General features: G+C 47.1%; 1 long non-coding RNA gene across 1 annotated transcript in view; it reads right to left on the bottom strand.

Annotated features, from left to right (window-relative positions):
• Positions 1-19050, bottom strand: part of LOC140906093 (uncharacterized) — a 33057-nt gene extending 14007 nt beyond the window's left edge. Inside the window, exons 1-3 of the long non-coding RNA XR_012157040.1 lie at positions 18948-19050; positions 16961-16989; positions 9907-10010 (exon numbers count right to left, since the gene is read on the bottom strand). This is a non-coding gene — a long non-coding RNA (uncharacterized lncRNA). The remainder of the gene's footprint in view (positions 1-9906; positions 10011-16960; positions 16990-18947) is intronic.
• Between the last annotated feature and the right edge of the window lie 250 nt (positions 19051-19300).

The following is a 19300-nucleotide window of genomic DNA, read 5'->3' as shown; positions in this document are numbered from 1 at the left end:
TCCTCCAATTTGTCTAGGTCCTTCTGTATCCTATCCCTCCCCTCCAGCGTATCTACCACTCCTCCCAGTTTAGCATCATCCGCAAATTTGCTGAGAGTGCAATCCACACCATCCTCCAGATCATTTATGAAGATATTGAACAAAACCGGCCCCAGGACCGACCCCTGGGGCACTCCACTTGACACCGGCTGCCAACTAGACATGGAGCCATTGATCACTACCCGTCGAGCCCGATAATCTAGCCAACTTTCTACGCACCTTATAGTGCATTCATCCAGCCCATACTTCTTTAACTTGCTGACAAGAATACTGTGGGAGACCGTGTCAAAAGCTTTGCTAAAGTCAAGAAACAATACATCCACTGCTTTCCCTTCATCCACAGAACCAGTAATCTCATCATAGAAGGCGATTAGATTAGTCAGGCATGATCTTCCCTTGGTGAATCCATGCTGACAGTTCCTGATCACTTTCCTCTCATGTAAGTGCTTCAGGATTGATTCTTTGAGGACCTGCTCCATGATTTTTCCGGGGACTGAGGTGAGGCTGACTGGCCTGTAGTTCCAGAATCCTTCTTCTTCCCTTTTTTAAAGATTGGCACTACATTAGCCTTTTTCCAGTCATCCAGGACTTCCCCTGTTCGCCACGAGTTTTCAAAGATAATGGCCAATGGCTCTGCAATCACAGCCGCCAATTCCTTCAGCACTCTCGGATGCAACTCGTCCGGCCCCATGGACTTGTGCACGTCCAGCTTTTCTAAATAGTCCCTAACCACCTCTTTCTCCACAGAGGGCTGGCCATCTATTCCCCATGTTGTGATGCCCAGCGCAGCAGTCTGGGAGCTGACCTTGTTAGTGAAGACAGAGGCAAAAAAAGCATTGAGTACATTCGCTTTTTCCACATCCTCTGTCACTAGGTTTCCTCCCTCATTCATTAAGGGGCCCACACTTTCCTTGGCTTTCTTCTTGTTGCCAGCATACCTGAAGAAACCCTTCTTGTTACTCTTGACATCTCCCGCTAGCTGCAGCTCCAGGTGCAATTTGGCCCTCCTGATTTCATTCCTACATGCCTGAGCAATATTTTTATACTCTTCCCTGGTCATATGTCCAAACTTCCACTTCTTGTAAGCTTCTTTTTTATGTTTAAGATCCACTAGGATTTCACAGTTAAGCCAAGCTGGTCGCCTGCCATATTTACTATTCTTTCGACACATCGGGATGGTTTGTCCCTGTAACCTCAACAGGGATTCCTTGAAATACAGCCAGCTCTCCTGGACTCCTTTCCCCTTCATGTTAGTCCCCCAGGGGATCCTACCCATCCATTCCCTGAGGGAGTCGAAGTCTGCTTTCCTGAAGTCCAGGGTCCGTATCCTGCTGCTTACCTTTCTTCCCTGTGTCAGGATCCTGAACTCAACCAACTCATGGTCACTGCCTCCCAGATTCCCATCCACTTTTGCTTCCCCTACTAATTCTTCCTGGTTTGTGAGCAGCAGGTCAAGAAAAGCTCCCCCCCTAGTTGGCTCCTCTAACACTTGCACCAGGAAATTGTCTCCTACGCTTTCCAAAAACTTCCTGGATTGTCTATGCACCGCTGTATTGCTCTCCCAGCAGATATCAGGAAAATTAAAGTCACCCATGAGAATCAGGGCGTGCAATCTAGTAGCTTCTGCGAGCTGCCGGAAGAAAGCCTCATCCACCTCATCCTCCTGGTCTGGTGGTCTATAGCAGACTCCCACCACTACATCACTCTTGTTGCTCACACTTCTAAACTTAATCCAGAGACACTCAGGTTTTTCTGCAGTTTCGTACCGGAGCTCTGAGCAATCATGCTGCTCCCTTACATACGGTGCTACTCCCCCACCTTTTCTGCCCTGCCTGTCCTTCCTGAACAGTTTATAACCATCCATGACAGTACTCCAGTCATGTGAGTTATCCCACCAAGTCTCTGTTATTCCAATCATGTCATAATTCCTTGACATCACCAGGACCTCCAGTTCTCCCTGCTTGTTTCCAAGGCTTTGTGCATTCGTATATAAGCACTTGAGATAACCTGCTGATCGCCCCTCATTCTCAGTATGAGGCAGGAGCCCTCCCCTCACAGACATTCCTGCCTGTGCTTCCTCCTGGTATCCCGCTTTCCCACTTACCTCAGGGCTTTGGTCTCCTTCCCCCGGTGAACCTAGTTTAAAGCCCTCCTCACTAGGTTAGCCAGCCTGCTCGCAAAGATGCTCTTCCCTCTCTTCGTAAGATGGAGCCCGTCTCTGCCCAGCACTCCTCCTTCATGGAACACCATCCCTTGGTCAAAGAATCCAAAGCCTTTTCTCCGACACCACCTGCGTAGCCATTCGTTGACTTCCACGATTCGACGGTCCCTACCCAGACCTTTTCCTTCCACGGGGAGGATGGACGAGAACACCACTTGCACCTCAAACTCCTTTATCCTTCTTCCCAGAGCCACGTAGTCCACAGTGATCCGCTCAAGGTCATTCTTGGCAGTATCATTGGTGCCCACGTGGAGAAGCAGGAAGGGGTAGCGATCTGAGGGGTTGATGAGTCTCGGCAGTCTCTCTGTCACATCGCTAATCTTTGCCCCCGGTAAGCAGCAGACTTCTCGGTTTTCCCGGTCAGGGCGGCAGATAGATGACTCAGTCCCCCGGAGGAGAGAGTCCCCGACCACCACCACCCGCCTCCTTCTCTTGGGAGTGGTGGTCGTGGAAGCCCCCATCTCAGGACAGTGCATCTCATGCCTTCCAACCAGCGGAGTCTCCTTCTGCTTTTTCCTCCCAGACATATCATCTGGTCCACTCTCCGCAATGGTACCTGTGGAGAGAACAAGAAAACGGTTAGTTACCTGTGTCCGCGTTGTTGGAACCCGGACATTCCCCCTTCTTCTTCCGGAGGTCACATGTTGCCAAGCTTCTTCACTGGCCTCTTGGCTCCGCTGTGCAACCTGCTCTAAATCTTTAGAGCTTTGTGCCCGTAGAAGCATATCCTGACTTTTGTCCAGAAAATCCTCCGTTTCTCGTATGCAACGCAGGATCGTTATCTGTTGCTCCAGACCTTCAATCTTCTCTTCCAATATGGAGACCAGCTTGCACTTTGTACAGACAAAGTCGCTTCTGTCCTGTGGAAGAAAGACAAACATGGCACATCCAATGCAGGTCACAACAGCTGAACCCCCACCTTCCATATCACCTTCCTACTATGAGCTTCCTCAGAGAAGTTGGCAAGATGTAAGCCTCACTGGGCTCACTCCAGGCGAACTCCCAGGCAAACTCCTGCTGTGTGCTGCTCTGCTGTTCCCCGCTGCTCAGCTGATTCGCCGCCGCTCAGCTGGTTCGCGAAGCTCTGGCTATTTTTAAACAGTGTGCCCTTGTTGCCAAGAAGGCTAACGGCATTTTGGGCTGTATAAGTAGGAGTATTGCCAGCAGATCGAGGGACGTGATCATTCCCCTCTATTCAACATTGGTGAGGCCTCATCTGGAATACTGTGTCCAGTTTTGGGCCCCACACTACAAGAAGGGTGTGGAAAAAATGGAAAGAGTCCAGCAGAGGGCAACAAAAATGATTAGGGGTCTGGAACACATGACTTATGAGGAGAGGCTGAGGGAACTGGGATTGTTTAGTCTGAGGAAGAGAAGAATGAGGGGGGATTTGATAGCTGCTTTCAACTACCTGAAAGGGGGTTCCAAAGAGGATGGATCTAGACTGTTCTCAGTGGTAGTAGATGACAGAACGAGGAGTAATGGTCTCAAGTTGCAGTGCGGGAGGTTTAGGTTGGATATTAGGAAAAACTTTTTCAGTAGGAGGGTGGTGAAGCATTGGAATATGTTACTTAGGGAGGTGGTGGAATCTCCTTCTTTAGAGGTTTTTAAGGTCAGGCTTGACAAAGCCCTGGCTGGGATGATTTAGTTGGGGATTGGTCCTGCTTTGAGCAGGGGGTTGGACTAGATGGCCTCCTGATGTCCTTCCAACCCTGATATTCTATGATTCTATGAATAATGTTTATTCATTTTGTGTGCGCCTGGGGAGGTGATTGACTTTACTGGACAGATTTAAGAAGTGTCCTTAATATCATCAGTGGGTCTAAGCAGGGTTGCTTTGAATTGTCTGATAAAACATTTCACCTGTATAGCACATACTGTAAGGAAACCAGCTAATTGTGAACAAACAGAATCACTTGTCCCATAACCTCAGCCATACAGAACACAACGCCATCCACAGCCTCAGAAACAACTCTGACATTATAATCAAAGGGGCTGACAAAGGAGGTGCTGTCGTCCTCATGAACGGGTCGGATTATGAACAGGAGGCTGCCAGGCAACTCTCCAACACCACATTCTACAGGCCACTATCCTCTGATCCCACTGAGGAGTACCAAAAGAAACTACACCATCTGCTCAAGAAACTCCCTGCTACAGCACGGGAACAAATCTACACAGACACACCCCCAGAGCCCTGACCAGGGGTATTCTATCTGCTACCCAAGATCCATAAACCTGGAAATCCTGGACACCCCATCATCTCAAGCATCGGCACTCTTACAGCAGGATTATCTGGCTATTTGGACTCTCTCCTCAGACCCTACGCTACCAGAACTCCCAGCTATCTTGGGGACACCACCGACTTTCTGAGGAAACTACAATGCATTGGTGATCTTCCTGGAAACACCATCCTGGCCACTATGGATGTAGAAGCTCTTTATACCAATATTCCACATGAGGATGGACTGCAACCTGTCAAGAACAGTATCCCTGATGAGGCCACGGCACACCTGGTGGCTGAGTTTTGTGACTATGTCCTCACCCACAACCATTTCAGATTTGGGGACAACTTATACCTTCAAGTCAGCGGCACTGCTATGGGTACCCGCATGGCCCCACAATATGCCGACATTTTTATGGCTGACTTAGAACAACGCTTGCTCAGCTCTCGTCCCCTAACTCCCCTACTCTACTTGCGCCACACTGATGACATCTTCATCATATGGACCCACGGAAAGGAGGCCCTCGAAGAATTCCACCTGGATTTCAACAATTTCCACCCCACTATCAACCTCAGCCTGGACCAGTCCACACAAGAGATCCACTTCCTGGACACTACAGTGCTAATAAATGATGGTCACATAAACATCACCCTATACCGGAAACCTACTGACTGCTATACTTACTTACATACCTCCAGCTTCCATCCAGGACACATCACACAATCCATTGTCTACAGCCAAGCCCTAAGATACAACCGGATTTTCTCCAATCCCTCAGACAGAGACAAACACCTACAAGATCTTTATCAAGCATTCTTAAAACTACAATACCCACCTGGGGAAGTGAGGAAACAGATTGACAGAGCGAGACGGGTACCCAGAAATCACCTACTACAGGACAGGCCCAACAAGGAAAATAACAGAACACCACTGGCCATCACGTACAGCCCTCAGCTAAAACCTCTCCAGCACATTATCAACGATCTATAACCTATTCTGGAAAATGATCCCTCACTCTCCCAGACCTTGGGAGGCAGGTCAGTCTTCGCTTACAGACAGCCCCCCAACCTGAAGCAAATACTCACCAGCAACTACACACCACACCACAGAAACACTAACCCAGGAATCAATCCCTGTAGCAAACCTCGTTGCCTACTCTGTCCCCATATCTACTCTAGCGACACCATCAGAGGACCCAACCACATCAGCCACACCATCAGAGGCTCATTCACCTGCACGTCTACTAATGTTGTATATGCCATCATGTGCCAGCAATCAAGGCCGGTGTAACCACTAGGCAAAGTAGGCAGCTGCCTAAGGCACCAAGATTTGGGGGCGCCAAAAAGCAGTGCCCCAAAATTGTGTTTTACACTATTGCTGGAAAACGATTGAATAAAGAAAAGAGAAACATTGTTGAACTTGCATTTTAATCATTATGCAGTATTCATTTTTGAAAGTTTATAATAAGCGATGCTCTGGGGGGAGGGGTGGGGGAGGCGGGGGGGGGGGGGGCAAGGTGGAAGTTTTGCCTGGGGCACAAAATATCCTTGCACAGGCCCTGCCAGCAATGCCCCTCTGCCATGTACATTGGCCAAACGGACAGTCCCTATGTAAAAGAATAAATGGACACAAATTGGACATCAGGAATGATAACATACAAAAGCCAGTAGGAAAACACTTCAATCTCCCTGGACATTCTATAACAGATTTGAAAGTAGCTATACTTGAACAAAAAAACTTCAGAAACAGACTTCAAAGAGAAACAGCAGAACTAAAATTCATTTGCAAATGTAACACCATTAATTTGGGCTTGAATAGGGACTGGGAATGGCTGGCTCATTACAAAAGCAGCTTTGCCTCTCCTGGAATTGACACCTCCTCATCAGTTATTGGGAGTGGACCACATCCACCCTGACCGAATTGGCCCTGTCAACACTGGTTCTCCACTCGTAAGGTAACTCCCTTCTCTTCATGTATCAGTATATTTATGCCTGTATCTGTAATTTTCACTCCATGCATCTGAAGAAGTGGGGTTTTTACCCACGAAAGCTTATACTCAAATAAATCTGTTAGTCTTTAACGTGCCACTGGACTCCTCGTTGTTTTTGTGGATACAGACTAACACGGCTACCCCGACAGCTAATGTGGGCATGCATTCTGCTGCCCTCTGCTGGATAGGATCAGAACTGCTCATGTGTGTTTCATGGACCTTGTATTACTAAGAGCCAATGGAGATTAGTTTAGTTCAAATGGCTTTTGCAGTAGAAATTGAGCTCTGTCCTTACCAGGAACCTCTACAAGTATAGTCTGAAGTCCGCGGAAGTTAGCGGAAAGACTCCTCTTGGCTTCAATGAGTTCTGGATCAGGCCCCAAGCATCCATCATAGTGGCAACCATGAAGCCATGGATTTTTTAATGTGTTGGAGTAAAGGTGAGCATTTCACCTTGATTGTTTAATTGTGATTCTGTCTCGATGCATTAAATGTGTGTTCTGAGAGACACACTGTAACTGTACCGTTTGTTTGTATTTTACCCTACAGACGTTCAAACAAGCCTTAATTTATGGGAATTCAAAGCTCTACCTACACCCCACTTCTAAGGCTGGGGTACCTCCATTACATTTAGTGCACACATTTCCTTGGGTCACAATCCACATATGCCCTTGTGCCATGAATAGAGCTGGTCAAGAATTTGACTAAATGTTGCTGGAAAATGCTGAAAGGTCATGGGAACATACCAGATTTGACCCTCCCAAAAAAGTATCTCAGTTCCAGGATGAAATATATGTGCAAAAGGAGAGAAAGCACCACTATCCGAAATATCCCAGTGGTTAGATGGCTTGTCTGGGACATGGGGAAACCCATGATCAAGTCTCTGGTCTGACTCTGCTGAGATCCCTAATCACCAAGCTATTCTCTCTGACTTTTTTTTAGAAAAACCTCAAAAGATCTCAGTATCATCAGGATGTGGAAAGGGAAAGTTTTCAAAATCTCAACAAGAACATGGGATGGGAAAACCCTTTTCCACTCAGCTCTAGCCATGAATATCCCTTAGAATTCCCAGTTTGAGAAACTCACAGGCAAACATAAATGGAGCTGCCAAGTTACTGATGGTTTCAGTGTGAAGTTTTCTATCCGCCAATGCTTGAAACAGGGCATAGGTTCAGAGGCTGGTGCATCTGTGGATGATCCTGGGCTGACTTTCTGCATTTGCAATGCAACCTGGAAGCGGGTGAGGCCAGGCAATTTAAAGGTTCCCACAGCTCTAAGCACAAGCCACTTCCCAGACGCAGCTTTGTCCTGGGCATCTTATTTTGTCCTCAATGGCAGCATCGTGTACAAAATGCCCAACCAGGTGAACCACAGAGACAGCTGCAGCAAAACAAGCTACATGGAATTCCTCGTTAGGGGCCAGATGGGAATCCAGATTTCTCACCTGCCTAATCTGCCATCTGTTGACCCTGGTCAATATTCCAAATTGCACCAGTTTAATTTTAAATTGGTTCAGAAAACAAATGTAGTTTAACCGGTTCAATACACAGTGGAAATACACTTAAATTTGAAAACAAAGTGTGGATCATTATAACTAGATTCAAACCAGGTTTATATCCCTTAAATTGATTCCTTACTGGATTAAGCTAAATTAATGTGTGCCAGGTTCCAACGGGTTTAAGAGCATCTACACTGTGTTTTGCACCAGTTTAATTTTACTGGTTTAGAATAAAAAAAGTCTCAGTCCTCAGCTTCAGCGCGCTCCAGGGGCTGGGCCCAGGGTATCTTAAAGACCCTGGTGCTCTGGGATGAAGACCATGATTGAGAACTGCATTGCTCTGGCACAAAGAAACATTCTACCAAAACGGGTAAAATTAATCTGTGCAGCAGACAGAGTTTTCTTGGGGCCAGTCCAAGAAAACAAACTCCCCCAGGAACTAGGATCATCCCAAACGTCCCTGTCTTCTGCTCCAAGTGCAAGGGGGCAGGTCTTTGACCTGCCTTCTCTGAGAAACACAGAGCAACGTGTACGGGGGAAATGTCTAATCACTGCAGGCCTGCACCCTTGTGGCTGTGTGTGGCCTAGTGGCTTTTCTCCTCCTTTGATGTCCCCTGCTGACAGCCACCCAGCCCTCGTGGGCTACCTCTTCCTATGAGCTGCCCTCCCCGCCCCCCCGGTCACTTTTAGTGCTTCCCCCTTCAGGGAAAGCAGGGTCCAACACACCACTGGTCTTGGCGGTGACACGCCAGAGTTTAGGTCCAACTCCAGGCTTTTGGGGCCTACCAGCTTTTGGCTCTGGGGTCTTCCTGTTCCTGCCTTGGGTGGGCCAGTACGGGAGCCCAGCCCAGGGAACCTGCATGAAGCAGATGAGGTGTGCTTGTTCAGAACTCCTGCTGTGTCCTTGGCCTGCAGCTAGGCCTTTCTCGCGGTCTCTTCTCCAGCTGACTCTTCTGCAGGTCTCAGAACAAAGGGGATTGAAATTAGTTGATAAACAGAAAGGTCCTGCACTGGGCCTATCTGCCTCCAGTCAGCTCTGACACTTAAGGGTCTTTAGTCTGGCTCTCACCCCAGCTGATCCTTCCTTCCAGGCAGCTTCAAGGCAGCCTCTAGTTACGGTTCTAGCCGCAGCCAGGTCCTCCTTCACTGGCTGGCTCAAGAGGCGCATTTCCTTTCCCAGTCGGCCACCAGTGAGCGGGTCTTTTCCCTTTTTATCTCTGCACCTCCCCCTGGCTTGATCTTGCACAAATATAATAGGGTGGAACTGATTGGGCCCAAAGGCTCTCATTAACCCCTTCTTGTTCAGCGTTAGGTCTGTGTACCCCATCATATGCATATTTAAAATAAAAACAAAAGCCTACCAAAATAAAACACTCCACTGCACACAAAATGAATGAGACTAACGGGAGAATGAATCACACATGAGAGATGTTAGTCACATTGCTTAATCAGATACTGTGGTGATGTGTGGTATAAAGACCTGTATAGAATAGAAATGACACCTTTAGTTAAACAGGTGCAACGCCGAATATGGACAAGGCCTGAGCTGAACAACCCAGACACTCTGTTAACAAATGAAACCAGAACTATGAGAAAGCCAGAGAAGCAAGGAAAGCTTTATGTTTCTCAAGGTGAGGACAGGATTTCATAATGACATCCAAATGTAATTGCCTGGTGTTTCACCCTAGTAATTCATCTGGCTTTGCCAGCTCCCCTGAAAAGCCACCCAGGGTGTGATTTTCATGTCAGTGACAGGAAAAGAGCAAAGAGAGAAATATCTGGGTTGGGTGTTTTGTTTTGTTTTTTGCAGAGAGAGAATAACAGTGAAGAGACAAAGTGAGGTGAGCCGAAAACGGGATGAAACTGACAACCTGAAAAGTCTCTGCAATTAAAAAAAAAAAAAAATTCCCCCTGACACCGGATGATCGAAACTTACATGCCAGAGAAGGGAAAGGGCTATTAGGTCCAGCTGAGATTCTTCGTCTGCCAATGCAGAATTGTTTGCTATTTTATACTTTATCCAGTCCAGTTTTCAATTTCCTGAGGGGAAAAGCAGAGCACAAGACAGGCATATTTTACACAGACTTGGACTATGCAATTCAACATGTGTGTATGTATCTCTCTCTCTCTGTATATATATATACATATATATAGGCAGGAACTTTGTTTTCCGCTTTCCTCTGTAACATGGAGTGTGGATCGGCTGCGGGGCTCATCAGAGCTTATCTCACCTAATCAACTCCCTCCCTTCTCCTGAGTACTGAAATGCTTTATTCTAACCCACATTACTGGACTCAATACAGGGGTAACTGGATGAAATGTGATGATGTGTGATACGCAGGTGGTTAGACTAGACGATCTAATGGTTCTTTCTGGCCTTAAATGCTAAGTAACTATGAATACCTTACAGCCAAATCCTCAGCTAGTGTAAATCAGCAGTGGAGCTATACTGATTGACGCCAGCTGAAGAGTCTCCACCATGAAGATCTAACAGCCTAAATGCCCAATCGCGGAAACATTTCTAGGTGTAGAGGCTGCCCTAGGAGGAAACGGGGAGGGATAGCTCAGTGATTTGAGCATTGGCCTGCTAAACCGAGGGTTGTGAGTTCAATCCTTGAGGGGGCCATTTAGGGATCGTGACAAAAATTGGGGATTGGTCCTGCTTTGAGCAGGGGGTTGAACTAGATGACCTCCTGAGGTCCCTTCCAACCCTGATATTCTATGATTCTATGAAAGGTGTAAGAAGGGAGACTCACTCCTTGCAAGATTTCAGTGGGGCACAGTGCAACAGCTTGCAAGAACAGACCCTCAGTTTGCACAGCAGGGGGACATACAGGCCACCGGCAAATATCAGAAGGGTGCTAACGCTTGCCAGTAATAATAAGAATCTGTCAATCATGGGGGGACGGTGCACAGAGATGGAAACATGAGAAGAAATGTTCGGCGTCAATGAGGCAGAAGGGTTTGGAGAAAGCACAGACAAAGCTCGATTCACACAAGGTGGCAGTGCAGATTGTCAGCAGGGGTTTCATCAGCTGAGAGCTAAAAATATCCAGGTGTGTACAGTCACAAGGAGAGGAAAAAAAACACAGACACAAACTCTGCTGGTGCAACTCCACTGGCTTCAATGCAGCTTTGCCGACTTGCGCCAGCAGAGAATTTGGCCAGTGGGACTTCTCTGGGAGAGTTTCTTGCTCTTTTATTCATCAGGCCAATTATGACCATCTAGTCTGAGCTCTGGTATGACACAGATCATTGCACTTTTCTGGATTCATTCCTGTTTGAACTAAAGCGCAGCTTGTAGAAAAAACATCCAATCTTGATTTTCAAATTTTCATTGATGAAGAATCCTTTGGTAAGGGACCCTTGGTAAATTGTTTCTGTGGTTAATGACCTCGCACCTTATTTCTGGTCTGTATTTGTCCAGCTTCAATTTCCTGCCGCTGGCTCTTGTTAGACTTTTGTCTGCTATGTTAATCAGCCTGCTGTTATCAAATTTCTCTTCCTTTTGTAGGTACTTCTAGACTGTAATCAAGTCACCCCTTAACCTTCTCTTTGTTAAGGTAAATAGATTCAGCTCCTTGAGTCTATCACTGTATGGCAGGTTTTACAATCCTTTAATCAGTCTTGAGGCTCTTCTCTGAACCCTCTCCAACTTTCCAACATCCATCTTGAATTGTGGACGACAGAACTGGACGCTGTGTTCCAACAGCTGTTGCATCAATGCCAAACACAGAGGTAATACAACCCCCCTACTCCCACTCCTGTTTGTACATCCAAGGATCACATTAGCCTTTTTGGCCACACTGGACCAGAACTGGATGTGCTGTTCAGTTTATTACCATTTATTTTTCATGTATTTAGACCTTGTAGACCAATTAAAGGTGCCAGATGAATAGCTCAAGAGCCTAGACTCCTCTATGTTCCCACAAGTCAAGTATAGTCTGGGTTAGCTTCGCCTTGCGTTGCCTCTTGATATGCCCTCTCCCTAACCTGGAGGGGACCATATCAAATGACAAAAGAGGGTCGTTGAGTCTCCATGGCCCATTCATTCCATGGCCTCCAAGCCAAGACCATCAAAAAGGAACTCAATTAGTGGTGTTATTATTTGAGATGTGGGCACTTAACCATTGATAGCCACCAACTCATTTGTCATACCAAACAGCCATCAGAGAGTAACAACATACAGTCACTGATGACCTGTACTGGATTTGACCCTGTAACCCAGAATGTTTTGATCATCATTTTTCTTGAGGATCCTTCCAACTGATCATGATTGAGGCTGGAATTGCTTTAGAAAAGAGGTGCTGAGTTTTTGCTCTTTTGTTCTTCTCAGTTCTGGAATACCTTTTGTTCTTGTCTTGCTTTGAGATGATGACCTGCTTTCTTCTGACTCATAGACATATGTTAGTTACCTCCTTGAAGAGTTGATCTCAGAAGCAGAGTGTGTGCAGAATTCCCACTGATTGCAGTGGCAGATCCTGGTCTGGAAAGGTGACAGGACTGGACCGTTTCCCCTTTGGTGTTTAACTTGCAGGCCCGTATTTTCAAACTTTGTTGACAAATGTTATATTTAGGCACCTACATAAGAGTAGCCTGATTTTCAGAAGTGCTGAGCATCCACTCCTCCCCGTGACTTTGACAGGCTCTGTGTATGAGCAGCACCTTTGGAAATCAGGACAATTTCATTTAGGGGACTAAGTTTGGATTTAGGTGACTAACTTTAGACAGCTTTTTAAATGTAATTCGCCACCAAAAGATACAGATAATTCAATGGGAGCTAGGCACATAGGTGTTTTTGACAATCCCAGTCGGTACCTATCAGCAGCTTTTGGTGCCTAAATCTCTTTCAAAATGGAGGCACCGAAATGAAAAGGCCATAGAGAGTTCAGCAACCTGCAGGTCCCATTGCTCTTGTAAGTATTAAAAGAGAGAGGGTGATTAGTACAGAAGATAAGGGTTATCAAGGTAAGGATAACAGCAGAGTTGTGGGATGGAGGAGGTTTGTTAGTAGAACTGGTCAGGAATTTTCCAACTACACGTAGTTTCATCAGAAAATGCCAGTTTGAGGGGGCAAAACATTTTGTCAGACCTGTCGCAGGTTCCAGCAAAACACAGGCAAGTTTCCATCTGGCAACTCCCTGATTGCCTAGTGAGATGCTGGGAGTTTGGATGCCAGGGTCCACAGCTCCCGGAGGAGCCCTGTCATGCAGGGCCGTAACTAGGGCAAGGCAAGAGGGAGTGTGGGGAGAATGACCGGGCTGCAGTGGCAGGTCCCCGGGCAGCGAGCGGGCTGTGACTGGGCTGCGAGAGGCAGGTGCCCCCAGGGGGTGAGTACTGTCGGGAACATCTCATGGCAGCTGGGCTCCTTGGGCGGGGCCGGCTCCTGGGGGTGTCACTGGCCAGCACCGGGCTCCTTCAGGGCAGAGGCAAGAGTGTGTCAGGGGACAGCTCCAAGCTGTGCCACCCGCCCTTCCTGGGGAGCACCTGGCCATGCAGGGGGAGTCGGCTCAGGGAGCAGGGCAGGTTGGGTTGCTGGGCAGCCAACAAGTGCCCTGGATCCCTCAGTATGTAGACTCAGGGGACTGAACGGGACAGGCAGCTCCCACCAGCTTCAGAGCTACCGACTCCTGACAGGAGGTGACAGTTTTCAAACTGTGGGGTGCATCCCCCTAGCAAGGCAGAAATCTGGGGGGGCCATGTGGCCCTGCATACCCCCCATATGTCACCTCTAGGGGGTGCAAATATGATTGCTCACCCTGAGTGCTAAAATGCTTAGTTACTGCTCTGCTGCCATGAGAACTGTCCCAGGGCTGGGGACCCAGGGGCTACCCCGTTTCCTGCTATGAAGCAGGAGAAGTAGAAGCCCTGTGAGTCTCACTTCTACCCAGAGCTCCAGGACAGACTATGCCAAGATGTCCACACTCCCGGTTGGAGCCTCATCTCTAGCTGAGGCTTGGCTCCAAAGTGAAATCAACCAAAAATGCAAAATGTTATGAACCAAAAATTGTGAGTTTTGGCCAACTCTGGTAATGAGCAGCACAAATTCCCCTCCCTGGAGGAAGACCAGAGGAAACTTATGCTTAGATAAGATCACCCATGATTCTTGAAAAACAAGAAATGTTCAAAATTCACAGCCTAAATTTTGGAGGGGAAGCCGTGGTATAGGGAATTCATTTTGATATCTCCTGAGATTTTCCCAGGCTGAGAGCCTCTCGTCTGATAGAAAACAGATCTCAGAGTTATTTCAGGGATCTTCCCCCTCAAATTCCTGTTGCTCTAGTGTTAGGAAAAGTTTGTGATTTGTTCAAAGGTAGAAGATTAGCTAGATAGCTGGATGGATTGGATAAGAGCATTAAGATTTTGAGATTGTGCAACCTCTAACACTCTCAGATTAAAAGGCTCATTCCAAGCTTTGTAAAATGTAAGCTAACAATTTCTAACTTCCGGTCGCTCGTTCCCAGTTTTACTGCCAAAAAGAAAAATGGGAAAAAAAGACAAAACAACTTTTGCTCCGAGTATTCGCGGGTGATTAACATGATTTGTACGAGGCTCTTTGATTCCACGTCATTATTTGGTTTGGAGCCATTTTTCTTTTTATGAGAAGGCAGCAGAAAATGGGCTTTTTGGCCTCAGCCACCGAGGAGTCCAGGCTCGGACAGCTCAAAGCACAGCAAACACGGAGCCTATTGAAAGAGAGAGCTGGTGAAAAGAAAGCAAGCGGCATTCCAATGAACTCAGACAATTCGCCAATGAGAGTGCAATGTACAAGCCGCAGGAGCTCGCTTGGCTTCAGTGGGTTACCCACACCTTCTCATCTGATAACAAATAGGAACAAGTGCATTTTTTGGGAGCCAAGTGCAAATGCTGGAAGAGAGAATGTCTTTTGAAGCAGCTGGCCCACTTCAGCTTGGACAGAAAGAAGCTTCATGAAGATGCAATGGATGCTTTGAGTCCTGGAAGCAGCAAACATTATTGTCTCAGATCCTTGCAGCAGCCCTGCCTGGCCTCTCACTAGGACTGCTGTGAGGGGAATCCAAACCTCTGTGATTTGGATTCAAGCTCCTGGACCCTGAACTGAGTCCAGCCACTGTTTCAATCTCAGGGTCCCTAGACACACTCCCAGGGTGCAGACCTTCTATCTGGCACCCCCCACTCCCCGAGTCTTGGAACCCGCTGTCTAGCAGCCTATCCCTTCTGGTGCAGCCTATCCCTTCTGGTGGACACTGCAGATGCCCCAGTATGCAAGCACACCCCTCTCCTGGAACTCCACCCTAAAGGTGTGAAGCTTCTGGTTCTATCAGGGGCTGTGCCACCATCAACACACACACACGCTCTTTGTTCAGTCTATCAACTTCATGCTCTTTATAGTTAATCATGGAAAGCATGAGAAAGCACAGATCACACAAACAATAAAACATCCTAAATGCAATGTCCCTCATTACCTCACCCTTCCCTTGGGAGCTCTGGGGGCATCACCTCTGTTCCATCACACATAGGCAGTGGCCTTCCCATTCTTACCTACCCTGCCCTGCAGCAGCTTCCCTCATCATGGTGGTGGAATCTCCATCCTTAGAGGTTTTTAAGGCCTGGCTTGATTTAGTGGGTGTTGGTCCTGCTTTGAGCAGGGGTTTGGACTAGATGACCTCCTGAGATCTCTTCCAACCCTAATATTCTATGGTCTTAATCTGGGGAAAAATGGCTCCTGCCCCCAGTTCCCCCCTCTGAATGTCTTTATAGACTACTGCTTTATAGACCACCTTTGCTATTTTCCTGTTCTGCATCTTGGTAACTTTCCATCACCCCCCCACTCCTCCCCGCTTCAGACAAGAGGAGGAAGTGTCTTCTCCCAGGTAGAGCAAACCTATTGTCCCAAGGTGTCTTACTTTGAACAGACAATCATTAAGTGCTGATCATTCACCACTGTCTCTGGCCTGGCAGAGACATGGCAAAACCCTGCTAACTCATGGGGGATCCAAGTGCATGTCGGCTTTCCATGGTACAGTAATTTCTTGATACAATTTCAGAAAATCACCCACAGTTCAGAAGTGGCAGAGTCAGAACCCCCAACTCATTACAGTTATTACTGATAATTATTTGTATTGTGAAATGGCAAGAGGTGTCAGTCAGGGATTCTATTGTGTTCAATGCCGTGCAAATACCTAATAAATAAAAGACGGCCCCTTCCCAGAAGAGCTCACTATCCAAATAGCCAAAGCAGATGCAGGGCAAGGGATGCAACATACAAAGAGGGGTTGATCAGAGACAAAAGTGCTTTATGTACTGTACAGTCTTGCAAGGGTGCTCAACTTCCATTGACTTCTGGGACAGTTCAGTAATGGGTCCCAGATTTTCATGCTGTCACTGCTTTGGGTGTCTATTTGCCACTTTCATTTGGATGGCAAATGAGACCAAATCCTCCCCCAAAAGATGTGAGCTTCCCGGTGTGTCCATCCGTCTTGCCATTTGATCCACAAAGTATCACCTCCATCTTCCACTCAACAGCCCTGACTTCCATCCATCTCCAATGCTGTTGTAAACACACCAGGGATCCATTTTGGCTCCAAATTTAGATTTAGTAAAAAAGTGATCTTTTAAGGCCATAAAATTAAAAAAGAATCTGGTGAAAGAAAAGTTAAAACAATGTAAACACCCCCACGCTTTAATGTTCACAACCCAACCATTGCAGTATTGGGGTTGAACAGGAGAACTAGAAGTGAAAATAACTGGAAACTGACTAGAAACCAGAGCAAAACTGACCAGTCTCTTTTCATCATCCAGGCAGGGAAAAATGGGAACCAAACAACATAAATAATGCAAGCTGTTAAATTTCTGACCATATTTTTTCTTTCAGCTCTCTCTAATTAGGGTGGTCATTCCCCTCTGCTGGCTCCAATTCCATTTTCTAGCCACATTTTTTATTGTTAATTGTCATTATTATAGAAGTGCCCATAGGACCCACCTGAGATCAGGTTAGATTATGAACTCACCAAATCAGTGACTGTCCCGTAGAGTGCTCCTGTAAGTAAATAATAGTCATTAACAGCCTTCTGTGCTAGATGCTGTACACAGAGAGAGAGAGAGAGAGAGAGAGAGATACCGCCCCTGTCCTGCAGAGTTCACAATCTAAATACACAAGACAAACAAAGAAAGGATTATTCCTCCTCCCATCCTGCAGATGGGGAACTGAGGCACAGAAAGGGGGAAGGAGTTGCTTAAGGCCACACAGGGAGTCTGTGACAACCATGAATTGAACCCAGCTTCCCTGAGTCCCAGGCCAGGTTCTTAACCACGAGAACATTCCTCCCCTGCTTTGGTTACTCATCGACAGTTCACACGACCATGTATGTTTCTGGCAACAAACTATCTAGTCGTCATGTTTTGGTAGCAAAATATTTGGACAACAGAGCTTCCAAGTAGAATAATTTCCAGTGCAGAAACCAGCTGCAGCCACTATCCCAAGGCCAGTCCAATGGCTATCAATCCTGGATTGTCAAGAGGCCATGTTCTAATCGTTTCCCACTAGGCTGGCCAATGACCGATGAGCTTCCGCTTCAGCTTGCGTAACGTCTGGGCCTGACTTCTAATGGAAAGAAGAGCTGCTTCTGTTTGTTCTGTTCTGAAACGGTGTCTGGAGGCCATCTCTGGGAGAGCCCTGCTCGAGAAAACCACATTTGCATTAGACAGACAACCCAGAAGCACATACACCTGCTCAGCCATAGAGTTTTTCCAGATGCTGACTTTCTTTTTGGCTGGTAAAAATTGCATGCCTGAATCCTCGGACAAATTTTTACAGTCCTGTTTTACTGGCCGTGGCGAAACTCACTTCCGGGCAGTGTGCTCTAGCAACATCTAGAAAGCCATTGTCAGACAAATGTGTTGAACCTCTGGCCTGATCTTTCAGAGATGGAAAGGAGTTTTGCAAGGAATACCCCGGAATAACTATTTCTCTTTGATTGCTAATGTATTTAATTGAATGGCCATCTTCAGCCTTCAGGGCTTCCAGCACACCTCACTGGCCGGGAAGATAACATGGTCTCGTGGATAGAACGTTGGCTTCTGTGTCAGGTGTCCTTGCTTTGCCTCCAGTACTGAAGAAGTCTTGACGCTGTCATTTATTATTTGGATTCTGGTAGCTTCAGCTGAGAGCAAGGTCCTACTGCCTCACTAGCTTAACAATCTAAATTATGGGGGGGAGGGATAGCTCAGTGGTTTGAGCATTGGCCTGCGAAACCCAGGGTTGTGAGTTCAATCCTTGAGGGGGCCATTTAGGGATCTGGGATAAAAATGGAAGATTGGTCCTGCTCTGAGCAGGGGGTTGGACTAGATGACCTCCTGAGGTCCCTTCCAATCCTGATAGTCTATGATTCTAAACAAGACAAAGAGTATGTCCACACTGGGGCTGGAGGTGTAATTTCCAGCTCAGGCAGACACACCTGCACTAGCTGGGGTGGAGCTGGCATGCTAAAAGTAGCAGTGTAGCCATGCCAGCAGGAGCGGTGGGAGCCACTGGAGTACGTAGCCAGGGTTTCAGATGGGCTCATGCCTAGGGTGATGGTGGCACTGCTTCTATTTTTCGTTTCCGAGCTCAATCAAAGCTAGTGCTGGTATGTCTGCCCATGCTGGAAATTTCACCTCCAGCTCCAGTGCAGATGTACTCAAAGAGGGGGAGGAGAAATGAAGGTGCAGAGAGGGGAAGGGATTGCCTAAGTGCTTTGTGGCACAGGGCTGGGATTATTCACATATAGTTGAACATGTGCTTCGGTGCGCTGCTGAATCGGGGCCTCCGTGACCCATGCAATGTACATCAGGTTCCCAGAAAAGTCAGGGCGAGGTACCTTTGTGCTCACAACCACCTGTCTCATGTGCGGAGAACTGTGGCAAACACGGCTTTGAAATCCAGGCCCGCTATGCACGGTTCAGTGTTTCTTGCCCTCTGGCTCTCTGGGGTCCAGCTGTTGAGTTGTAAAATCTCACCTGCTCCGTAGGGAAGGAGTATGTTTTCCCAGCATTTGATGCAATTCAATGGAGTTCACCATGCAAATCTGGAAATCACCTCTAGGAGAGATGGTGGTTTCAGGTCATCTTCCCCAAAGTGATTTGTGGAAGCCGTTAGTTTAATATATAAGAACGATTATCCTTTTGGATCTCATTTGTTATGTCCTTGTGATGAAAGGGGAAAAGGGAAACAAACCCTCATTAACTTTATTAACAGAACAGTTAGTGCAAACGGAAACACAGCAAAGGGACAAAATACACAGTCACTCAGTTATGCAAAGCTAGTTAATAAGTCTCCTTGTATTGCATGCATATGGCCGTAGGTAAAAGTG

This window comes from Lepidochelys kempii, chromosome 2 (assembly GCF_965140265.1).
Source record: "Lepidochelys kempii isolate rLepKem1 chromosome 2, rLepKem1.hap2, whole genome shotgun sequence".
NCBI lineage: Eukaryota > Metazoa > Chordata > Testudines > Cheloniidae > Lepidochelys > Lepidochelys kempii.
This window is presented reverse-complemented; position numbering and strand designations above follow the sequence as displayed.